General features: G+C 42.7%; 1 protein-coding gene across 2 annotated transcripts in view; it reads right to left on the minus strand.

Annotated features, from left to right (window-relative positions):
* LOC115208644 (uncharacterized) overlaps window positions 1-13,038 on the minus strand; it is a 35,673-nt gene that overhangs the window by 11,609 nt on the left and 11,026 nt on the right. The gene's annotated exons all lie outside the window — the stretch shown is intronic.

The raw sequence follows: 13,038 nt of genomic DNA on the forward strand, positions 1-13,038 counted from the left end.
CACTTCTGTCATCATGAAGTGCTTTGAGAGACTAGTCAAGGATCATATGACCTCCACCCTACCTGTCACGTCACCCTAGACCCACTTCAATTTGCTTACCGCCCCAATAGGTCCACCGACGATGCAATCGCCATCACACTGCCCTATCCCATCTGGACAAGAGGAATACCTACGTAAGAATGCTGTTCATTGACTACAGCTCAGCATTCAACACCATAGTACCCTCCAAACACATCATTAAGGTTGAGATCCTGGGTCTCGACCCTGCCCTGTACAACTGGGTCCTGGACTTACTGACGGGCCGCCCCCAGGTGGTGAAGTTAGGAAACAACAGCTCCACTCCGCTGATCCTCAACACTGGGTCCCCACAAGGGTGCGTTCTCAGCACTCTCCTGTACTCCCTGTTCACCCACGACTGTGTGGCAATGCACGCCTCCAACTCAATCATCAAGTTTGCAGACGACACAAAAGTGGTAGGCTTGATTACCAACAACGATAAGACAGCCTACAGGGAGGAGGTGAGGGCCCTCGGAGGGTGGTGTCAGGAAAATAACTTCTCACTCAATGTCAGAAAAACAAAAGAGATGATCGTGGACTTCAGGAAACAGCAAAGGGAGCACCCCCCTATCCACATCGACGGGACAGCAGTGGAGAAGGTGGAAAGTTTTAAGTTCCTTGGTGTACATATCACCGACAAAATGAAATGGTCCACGCACACAGACAGTGAAACCTACAACACCCGATGTCACAGGAAGGCAAAAAAGATCATCAAGGGCAATAACCACCTGAGCCACTGCCTGTTCACCCCGCTTCCATCCACAAGGCAAGGTCAGTACAGGTGCATCAAAGCTGGGACAGAGAGATTGAAAACAGCTTCTGTCTTAAGGCCATCAGATTGGTAAACAGCCATCACTAGCACAGAGAGATGGATGCCTACCTACAGACTTGACATCATTGGTCACTTTAATAAATGGAACACAAGTCACTTTAATAATGCCACTTTAAGAATGTTTACATATCTCACATTACTTCTCATACGTACAGTTGAAGTCGGAAGTTTACATACACCTTAGCCAAATACATTTAAACTCAGTTTTTCACAATTCCTGACATTTAATCCTCGTAAAACATTGTCCTAACAGTGGACATAAGGAGAGATGAGACGAGACAAAACTAGCCAGTTATATGCTGAAAGCTGAGTTGACTGAAGACCAGGCATTCAACTTACAGTTGTTGATATCATTTCCACGGTAACATGTCTTTACATGACATAATAAAACTTAAAGTTGCAAGCTACTTTCGTTGTAAGATGTTGTATAACGAGTGTCTCATGAAACATTCCAGACACTTGTACTTCATTCTTTCTTGGCATAACTGTGATTTGACAGAAATATCAGCTAGCTAGATAGGCTATTCCCAAGCTATGCTAGCTAGCTAGCTGCTGTCAGGTTTGCGAAGGCTTTAGCCTACATACTGTATAGAACTGAATTAGCAGATCATTAGCAGGAACACGTCCTCAATTCAGCAGATCTGAACTAGCAGGAACACGTCCTCAACTTCAAAACTTCTCTCCATAGCAAAGCTAGCTTAGCTTACCTCGCTGTCACTACGTTACTCACTACTACCCTTGTTTGTTTGTTGTGATTGAATGGCAAAGACACACCCAATAAACACCCACATTAAATCACACCCTAAAGACAACTCTCATTTGGGCTTCAGTAATGGCCGCTGCATTTCGTTAATGAGTACCGTAAGAAACCGGCTCATAATAGGTGAGTGCAGTTCACCTTTAACCGACTTCATTTGGCTTCAATGTGCTATTGAATCTTCACATTTGACTGAATGGTGTCATGTGATTGATGGCTTTGTCCATTCATATAGAGTGCCTTCAGAAAGGATTCATACCCCTTGACTTATTCCACATTTTCAAGTCTTGCCATAGATTTTCAAGCCGATTTAAGTCAGAACAGTAACTAGGCCACTCAGGTGATTGGTCTTGGTAAGTAACCCAGTGTCTGTTGGAAAACAGACTGAGCCAGGTTTTCCCTCTAAGATTCCTTTCTTTTTCCCCTGAAAAAACTCCCTAGTCCGTGCCAATGACAAACATACTCATAACATGATGCAGCCACCACCATGCTTGAAGATATGAAGAGTGGTGATGTGTTGTGTTGGATTTGCCCCAAACATACACTACTGGTCAAAAGTTTTAGAACACCTACTCATTCAAGGGTTTTTCTTTATTTTTTACTATTTTCTACATTGTAGAATAATAGTGAAGACATCAGAACTATGCAATAACACATCTAGAATCATGTAGTAACCAAAAAAAGTGTTAAACTAATCAAAATACATTTTATATTTCAGATTCTTCAAAAGGCACCCTTTGCTTTGATGACAGCTTTGCACTTTAGTGCCTTATTGCAAACAGGATGCATCTTTTGGAATATTTGTATTCTGTACAAGCTTCCTTCTTTCCACTCTGTCATTTAGGATAGTATTGTGGAGTCACTACAATGTTGTTGATCAATCCTCAGTTTACTCCCATCACAGCCAATGGATTCTGTAACTGTTTTAAAGTCACCATTGACCTTATGGTGAAAACCCTTTGCAGTTTCCTTCCTCTCCGGCAACTAAGTTAGGAAGGACGCCTGTGTCTTTGTAGTGACCAGGTGTATTGAGACATAATCCAAAGTGTAATTAATAACTTCACCATGCTCAAAGGGATATTCATTGTCTGCTTTTTTCAATTTTGACCCATATACCAATAGGTTCCCTTCTTTGCGAGGCATTGGAAAACCTCCATGGTCTTTGTGGTTGAATATATGTTTGAAATTGACTGCTTGACTGAGGGACATTACAGATAATTGTATGTGTGGGGTACAGAGATGAGGTAATCATTCAGAAATCATGTTAAACACCATCAATGCAACTTATGTGACTTGTTAAGCACATTTTTACTCCTGAACTTATTAAGGCTTGCCATAACAAAGGGGTTGAATAATTATTGATTGAAGACATTTCAGCTTTTAATTTTTAAGAAATATAGGGTGCTATGTGTAGCCTAGTGACACAAAATCTCATTTTTAATCCATTCTGCATTCAGGCAGTAACACAACAAAATGTAGAATAAGTCAAAGGGTGTGAATACTTTCTGAAAGCAATGTATACCTTCATTGAGAGGATAATAATCTCTGAAGTAAACCTGATCAATAATGTAAATCCACGGACGCCATGGTCCATATCTTATTCACTGGAGAGTAGGGACCGTGGTTGTGGAGACACGTGTGTGCACACATGCATGCAAACACAGAGACACATACTGTACATTTTTTGCAGGCATGCACTCACCCTTCACTGAGAAATGACAGATTTGGCATTTGTTAACTCCAGCTAGTGACACAAATACATTAGCGACACAGGTCTAATGGACTAGGCCTCTAGGGCTCGTGCCGACCACATACAACCCCAAGGGACAATCGGCCCTTACTTTAGGCCTCTCCGTCTCTAAGCCCCTAAACCTTGAGGACACCTTAACCTCTGATTGCGACGGTCATTTATCCGCTTTATGAGCCATCCGCCGCTTCAGCGCTACATATCGTAAAGGCAGCCCAGCGCCTGTACCACAGTGCATAAAGACAGATATCGCACTGAGACTGCAGACAGGCGCCTGCAATCAGATCAGACAGAGGGGGGTTGAGTAGATGAGGAAATACTGTGTTTTAGCCCGAGCTCCCTCTCATTTGATCGTCACTTGATGGCTATGCTTGAATGGACATACAGTGAGGGAAAAAAGTATTTGATCCCCTGCTGATTTTGTACGTTTGCCCACTGACAAAGAAATGATCAGTCTATAATTTTATTGGTAGGTTTATTTGAACAGTGAGAGACAGAACAACAAAAAAATTGATTTGCATTTTAATGATGGAAATAAGTATTTGACCCCTCTGCAAAACATGACTTAGTACTTGGAGGCAAAACCCTTGTTGGCAATCACAGAGGTCAGACGTTTCTTGTAGTTGGCCACCAGGTTTGCACACATCTCAGGAGGGATTTTGTCCCACTCCTCCAAGATCCTCCTGCAGATCTTCTCCAAGTCATTAAGGTTTCGAGGCTGACGTTTGGCAACTCGAACCTTCAGCTCCCTCCACAGATTTTCTATGGGATTAAGGTCTGGAGACTGGCTAGGCCACTCCAGGACCTTAATGTGCTTCTTCTTGAGCCACTCCTTTGTTGCCTTGGCCGTGTGTTTTGGGTCATTGTCATGCTGGAATACCCATCCACGACCCATTTTCAATGACCTGGCTGAGGGAAGGAGGTTCTCACCCAAGATTTGACGGTACATGGCCCCGTCCATCGTCCCTTTGATGCGGTGAATTTGTCCTGTCCCCTTAGCAGAAAAACACCCCCAAAGCATAATGTTTCCACCTCCATGTTTGACAGTGGGGATGGTCATCTTGGGGTCATAGGGAGCATTCCTCCTAGTCCAAACATGGCGAGATGAGTTGATGCCAAAGAGCTCCATTTTGGTCTCATCTGACCACAACACTTTCACCCAGTTGTCCTCTGAATCATTCAGATGTTCATTGGCAAACTTCAGACGGGCATGTATATGTATTCTTGAGCAGGGGGACCTTGCGGGTGCTGCAGGATTTCAGTCCTTCACGGCGTAGTGTGTTACCAATTGTTTTCTTGGTGACTAAGGTCCCAGTTGCCTTGAGATCATTGACAAGATCCTCCCGTGTAGTTCTGGGCTGATTCCTCACCGTTCTCATGATCATTGCAACTCCACGAGGTGAGATCTTGCATGGAACCCCAGGCCGAGGGAGATTGACAGTTATTTTGTGTTTCTTCCATTTGCGAATAATCGCACCAACTGTTGTCACCTTCTCACCAAGCTGCTTGGCGATGGTCTTGTAGCCCATTCCAGCCTTGTGTAGGTCTACAATCTTGTCCCTGACATCCTTGGAGAGCACTTTGGTCTTGGCCATGGTGGAGAGTTTGGAATCTGATTGATTGCTTCTGTGGACAGGTAGGTGTCTTTTATACAGGTAACAAGCTGAGATTAGGAGCACTCCCCTTAAGAGTGTGCTCCTAATCTCAGCTCGTTACCTGTATAAAAGACACCTGGGAACCAGAAATCTTTCTGATTGAGAGGGGGTCAAATACTTATTTCCCTCATTAAAATGCAAATCAATTTATAACATTTTTGACATGCGTTTTTCTGGATTTTTTGTTGTTATTCTGTCTCTCACTGTTCAAATAAACCTACCATTACAATTATAGACTGATAATTTCTTTGTCAGTGGGCAAATGTACAAAATCAGCAGGGGATCAAATACTTTTTTCCCTCACTGTAATCTCATTAAAAGTATAGGACTTTTGTTTTTTCTGTCGTGTCAGGTAGTGGCATTTCTGTCATATCAGATAGTGGAATTCTATCATTCTGTACTGTATAACAGCAAGACTCTATCTTTCTCCTGTTATTAAAGTGGGGTGGTAAAATGGTAGTATGGGTTGATGTACTTCTGCATTATGCAGTCTTTGTCAGAACTTGTAAAGGCAAAAGACCTTACAGGTTGGTATTGATTGACTTTGTGAGGTTGTTTGGACCATAAACCCTCTCTTGATATTGTTTCTATCTTGATGTCACTGCCAAATGCCCATAGGTTAATATTGGGCTCTTTGTTTTGATCTGTTTTCAAGACCTAGTGAAGTTTTATTTTCTTATTTTCATCTAAAATGCTGTCTACTCAACTTTCCATCAAGTAGTCTGTCACCTTTTTTGAGGGGACCTGAATCCCTGAAAGTGTATAAGAGATATTTATGAATATTTATGTTTCAGACTTTCCTGTCTTTCCTGACAGAGGAGAAGGGGACATGTCCTACTAAGGGTTGGTGTTAACCTGAACAGTGAAAGCCCAGTGAAGTCTATCCATGTAACTTACAGTTGACCTTAGACTTCATTAAATATTGTACTGAACAAAAATATAAAGCAACATGTAAAGTGTTGGTCCCATGTTTCAGGAGCTGAAATAAAAGATCCCAGACATTTTCCATACACACAAAAAGCTTATTTCTCTAAAATGTTGTGCACAAATTTGTTTACATCCCTGTTAGTGAACATTTCTCATTTGCCAAGATAATCCTTCAACCTGACAGATGTGGCATATCAAGAAGCTGATTAAACAGCATGATCATTACACAGGTGCACCTTGTGCTGGTGACAATAAAAGGCCACTCTAAAATGTGCAGTTTTGTCATACAACACAATGCCATAGATGTCTTAGGTTTTGAGATGGCATGCTGACTGCAGGAATATCCACCAGAGTTGTTGCCAGAGAATTGAATGTTAATTTCTCTACCATAAGCTGCCTCCAATGTCGTTTTAGAGAATTTGGCAGTACGTCCAACCGGCCTCACAACCACAGACTACGTGTAACCACACCAGCCCAGGACCTCCACATCCTGCTTTTTTCAACTGCGGGATCGACTTAAACCAGCCACCCAGACAGCGGATGAAATTTAGGAGTATTTCTGTCTGTAATAAAGCCCTTTTTGGGGGAAAAACTAATTCTGATTGGCTGGGCCTGGCTCCCAAGGCCAACCAATGGCTGTGCCCCTGCCCAGTCATGTGAAATCCATAGGTTAGGGCCTAAGGACTTTGTCAATTAACTGATTTCTTTATTTGAACTGTAACTCAGTAAAATCGTTGCGTTTCTATTTTTGTTCAGTATACATTCGATTCTTCTGTGGATTTTCAATGCATAGAGTTTCATAATCAATGTAAAATTCCCATTGTTATCTGTCCATAGGACCATTGATCCATCCTCAGTCTCTAGCTGTCATTGAAGGTCATATCGCTCCACTTAACACATTTCTGATTGGAATATATCGATTGATATTAAAGCAGCATCGTCACAGCAGTTAGCCTAGGGCCGTTAGCGACGCTACAGATGCTGTACGACCATAAAGGGACTGAATGGCGCTCGATTAAGTTAACCCCGCCATCTGTGGCCTCATCATAATAGTTTCATCAATGGTTATCATCGAACCATTTACAGCTGACCATCACTAGAATAACAAAGCCCTCAGTCTCTCAAAATGATGATTAGCTGGACAATAGCCATAGCCAACACAGCAGCCAAGAGACTTATCTGCCTACACGGATTGCCTATATACTTGTAGTTATAGAGAGCTTTGAAATGATTGTTGACAAGAAAAATGGTCTAATAAATGTTGCTAGGACAAAGTGACAGGCTCAAATTGCTGTCTCTCTTTCACCAGCTGACTAATTGCTAAGGGCATCAGGCCTCATGTTTGAAATGCCACTGTATTGATTTTCTAATCATGACAGTTCACGGAAGTCTAGATAGCTCTCAGAGGTGGCTGGCATTTTGTGCCTTTGATGCACTGATGTGTCGTTCTGCACAATTTTGTCCGTATGGAGAGGGTGACCACATGTTAAAGTGGATAGCTCACTCCAAAATCAAAAGTTTGCGAGATTCTTTCAGACCTCAGAAGCAGTCCAGCGTTGATACTGGTGCACATCCCCAGTCATCTGGTGTGTAGAACCAGCTACATGCCTTAACTTTCATGTGATTAAGGCAAATTCGATCTTTCCCTCTCATTTGGAATTGAAAAACTTAGCTGGACCAAAACAACAGACGGTTCGCGACGTGGACTCAACTCGACATTTGACCCCGTTTTGAGGGCGTACATTGGAGTGAACTATCACTTCAAAGTTTTGCCACTAGACTTGAGAAATCCAAGAGCGACATTATTAGCGTCATCGTGACCACTTCGTCTCTCCAGCCTTGAAGTGATATGAGGAGGACTCATCGATTCTAACCAGGCTGTACTCATCCCACTGAAGTCATCCCTCCATCCCTCTTTCTCTCTAATCAGAATTAGCTCCGTCGTTGTAATCCCCTCTAATCTATGGAGGAGCGGCCATCTCAGAGATGCTTGTTGTCCTTTGTCTCCTCTCTAGATTGTTAATGGCTTCCATGTTTGCCCACAGAATATCCCAGACACATGCATCCATATATACACACACACACACACACACACACACACACACACACACACACACACACACACACAATAATCCCCATAGTGAAGCTTTGATGTAGGATGCCAGTGTTAAACTCATGTTTGAAGGAGGGTTATCCCTCGGAAAATGAGCTCGCAGGGGATCAGGGACACATTCCGTTGGAATCAGGGATGCTAATCTGGCTCAAAAACAACATTAGCTACCTGCTAAGATGCACAGCCATACCCAAACCCAGGGCCAGTGTTTGCTGAGGTAGAGGATTATAGCCCGTAGTGTTTGCCTGCACTTTGTTTTATCTACCTGCTGGCTTGCTATGTTTGTCCCTCTGGTCTGCGTCAAACATAGGTGTGTCGGAAATAGCGCCCAATTCCCTATTTGACCATAGGGCTCTCAAAAGTAGTGCACTATTTTACATTTTTGTCATTTAGCGACTTAAAGTAGTGAGTTCATACATATTCATATTTTTTTTCATGCTGGTCCATGTGGAAATCAAACCCACAACCCTGATGTTGCAAGATCCATATTGGTCACAGCCATAGCCCTAGTTCTGGCTTCGTTCCTGGATATAAATGCTGTTCAGATGACGGTTGGAGGTGGTTTTATGATATTATGATTTATTGCAGAGCAAACTCCCACGGCTAAAAGACTGACCCGGGGGCGATGAGCAACACTCAATGTCCACTTCACATAATCAAAGCTAATAGGAGAAAGTGGTATTTTTATTGCCCAAGCTCTAAAGTGGATATTTCTCCTCAATTATAAGATTATGATCATTATAACAATTCGGCAAGAGTATCCTTGGCCATGAAATGTCTTTTCCTCTAAAATGCTTTAGTTTACACCCCCTCATCAGCTGTTAGCGCTACACAAAACTTTAGTCACAGCTAGGAGACATCTCCATAGTCAAAACAACAGCCAATTTCAAAACTGATGTTTTCTAATTGATCATTTTATTACTTTGTATACAGTATGTTGTGAAGGATCATGGACTCCAATTGCTTCCAATTAGCTCAGGCCACGCACCTTCCCTCCACACCTGTTCCCAATCCCTTAATCACCTCTCCTCTACCTTTTTCACTCCTCTGACCCCCCATATTAGCTTCTACCTGAGCACCAGTAATGGGTCATGCCTGGTGATGCCATGGGGCGGCCATTTTAAGTGCCTAGTTATTACGTTGTTGGAGATACTATGTGCATATGCCGCCTTAACTATGTTATCTCTTTTGTATATCCATGTGCTTAGTTTGATAATGCTAATGCCCTTTTTATGTTTTTTGTCCTGGCAGCCTCCTTAGTTTGTCCCATTTCCTGTAATAGGCACCTGGCACTACGTTGTCATGCCTGCACATTTTATGTTGTGCTCCTAAAGTTTCCAGACCACCACATCCTTGTTATCCACATCCAATCTCCAAGGCCTTACAAGCCACAACTCCTAACCCATCCCTCCTACCTACAAGCCACCCTCCTGTGTGTGTGTGTGTGTGTGTGTGTGTGTGTGTGTGACCCCTAAACCTGGATTCCTTCTCCATCCACCTAATTTGCATTCTGACAGATGTGCCATGGTAGCAGCAACAGTCCTGAATCTTAGTCGGTCCTAGTCATTTCTTCAATATACATACTATATATGATGTACCCTCTCGGATTCATAAGCCATCTTCTTATGGTATCGTAACAATTTGGCAGGAAGGAGAGCTATTGACATAAACCTTACTCCCTATTACAAATATCATTTGGCAATTCATTTGAATCAGTGCCCGCAATCTGTGTCGATGCTTGTTTGCTGGCATCACACGCAAATCTACAAATTACTAACCTGGGAAGATGACTGACATTTCAGACGCAAGCCATTATCTCACCCATAAAATATGGCCAAGTGGTGCAGTAAAGAGAACACCCCTCCATGATACTCAGAACAGGCGTTCTGTTCGCGACACTCTGATTTCACCCCTGCAGATGTTGTTAGGGAGGAGAAAGGGCGACTCAGAGGGAATGGGAAGGTGTGCAGAGCTGGAGGAGTCTACACCACAGAGTGACCGCAGAAGACGTTCACTTCTACTTTCAAATAAGAAAGAACAAAGTCTAGACTTAACCGTTCATTCAGCTTTAGTATTCTGATAGAGTTCCGATCATGGCATTCCGAACGCATCATGCGTCTACATCGAAATGTGTCTACCGTGTCCGGGTTCCCTTTTCCCGCACTATATTCATATGCCAGTATGCATTCTACAAACTGGAATAGGCTAAATATGATAACACAACTGATGGCAGTAGCTTACTACTGTCGCTAACTAGCCAGCTAACCTCTGTATCAAGCTAGCAAGCAACGCTAAAGGGATTGCAAACGGGTTAGCATTTCAGGCCAGCAAACATGTTCCTCACAGGCTAAGAATGTATTTCCTCCAATGTTATGATGAAAAAGTGCCTCTTGGCCCCAAAACTCATTTTCTGAGATTTGTGGGAGGGGTGCTGATGACGTTGCCCACTGTATGCGCTTTGGTAGCGTGACTGCATCCAGACGGAGGAGAAATCCATACCCAATGCATCCCAGATCTGATCACAATCAGACAACAAAGCGACTTTTGTGCGTCTAGACCAGTCTTTTCAATGCGATCTTCGATTCTGATAGCAGAAGTCACATGTAAGTGTCAAGTGTAGACATGACCAAGGACGAGTGAGACAGACAGTTCCTCTATTGATCACAGCAGACAGGAGCAGATATGCCTCTCTTCTTCTCTGTATCAAAGTACTGTATCACCACAGGCAACACAGGGTTTTTGCGTCACAGCTCTTTTTTTCTTTGCCAAGAAAAGCAAACTGTCCACTGTTTACACAGTCTTATTTATTTGATATACAGTTGAGTCTAATTTTGTTAAAGAACAATGGTTTCGACTTGTTTTGGAAATCTGGATTTCCTCCGATTGAACAGCGACCACGTGTCGCCTCTCTCAAAGACTCCCCAAGCCACAAAGGACTTTCACCACTAGTCACTCCACCAACACGCCGCTCTGATCATCTCCACCAGTCACCACCGCAAAGTAGCTCGTTACGGCGGTGAGGCAAGGTGACAATGTCACCTCGCACACAAGATTCCTTTTAACAAAGCACCGTGGGCAGCTCGTTAGCCCATTTCATAGCACCTAATAAAACTATTACCCTTCAGGATTGATGAACTTGTCCATTAGAGAGAACATCACATTATGATGAGCTGTTTCCTCCCAGGGATGCTGCTGATGAGAAAATGGCCTCCCTGCTCCATCAATGTTCCCACACCATTTGTGACCCTGAGACTGAAGCCATCTCCCAGGAGAGCGGCTGGCTGCTTTCATCAGCAGTGTTGTTTATTATCTATGAATATCTTCCTGACGTAGGCAACCAAAACAAATATGCCAGGACAAACATGAAGTACGCCCTAATCGATGACAACGGCACTCCACTGGGGTTTAAAAGTGTGTCCTTCTTGTTTTGAGCTCAGATCGGTTCCTGAAGGGGGAAAGTAAAAAGCGTGACACGTTGCTGCGTGGTGAAACTTGTTGGCTGCGGTCTGATTGTTGGCTGCAGTCTGCAGGGGTTGGCAGGTAGCCAAGTGGTTAGAGCGTTGGACTAGTAACCGAAAAGTTGCAAGGTTGAATCCCCGAGCCGACAAAGTAAAAATCTGTCGTTCTGCCCCTGAACAAGGCAGTTAACCCACTGTTCCCCGGTAGGCTGTCATTGAAAATAAGAATTTGTTCTTAACTGACTTGCCAAGTTAAATAAAAAATTCTTTACCCTTCTCAACGAAGTGTGTACTCGTTCACTCTAATGGATTGGACAGTTCAGTCAGACTGTTGAAAAGCCATCACCTGCCCGGTACTCAGCCCTGCACCTTCAGACGACTGCCTCAAGTATATATTAAACACTGGTCACTTCACATTCTGGTTATACATTGTTGTTTCCTCACTGTGTATGTATTATATTCTTGACATAGCTCATCCTAATATACCTACATACGTATATTACGTACATAGGGGAGAATGGGGTAAGTTGAGCCATTTTTACATTCAGCATCATTCCATCAAGGAAAATATAGTATTTTTTTCTAACAAAGATATCTACATATATTTCATGGTGTTGTATGTCCATGGAAATGATCAGAATTCATATCAACATTCGTTTTGAAAACAGCTTGTCCCAAAAAAAAGTGGTCTCTTGGCACAACTTATCCAGGGTATGGGGATAAGTACAACAAAAAAAATGTATGTACTGAATTAAATATTACCACTCACCTTTTTAAAACCATGTCTATCTTTATTTCCCAAACACAATTCAAAACAATCAAAATTGCTTTTTTTGTCTTTTAAGCATCTTTTAGGCTTAACACCTACAGTAACAAAAACGTAGTACTTTTTAAAAAAACAACACAGGCCAGGCCCTGTTGTTACGTCATATCCCAGTGACAATGTCTCGCATTACACCTGGGAAGAATACACTTTACTCAACTTGCCGTTGGCTCAACCATTGGCTCAACTTACCCCAAGGAAAACATTTTGCTACATTAGCCACACAGTTACAAGGATGCCCTTTCATGATAAGCTTCAATATGAGATTCTAAGCCTATCTATAAAATGATCTACTTTGGTTTAGATACGAGCATCATGAAGTGTCTTACACAAATTAATCTTTTTTTTTAACCTAATTCGCTTACTACTTTATCCATGTGATTTCTTCCATCGCACCCACTTCGCACTCACAAAAGGGCTTTATTACAAACAAATACTCCTCATCCCTGAGGCCGGTTGGACGTTCTGCCACATTCTCTAAAATGACGTTGGACGTTTAGCATTTCATTGCACCTGCTAAAACACCTGCAAATCTGAGTACGTGATCAATAAATTTGGATTTGAACACACAAACATGTACAGCAACCTGACGAGTAGGACCATAAGCACCGTGTCAGTTGACTTGAGAATGACCCGTAGTCAAGTCCATTACATTGGTGTAAGTAAATG

Source organism: Salmo trutta, chromosome 14 (assembly GCF_901001165.1).
Source record: "Salmo trutta chromosome 14, fSalTru1.1, whole genome shotgun sequence".
Classification (NCBI taxonomy): Eukaryota; Metazoa; Chordata; class Actinopteri; order Salmoniformes; family Salmonidae; genus Salmo; species Salmo trutta.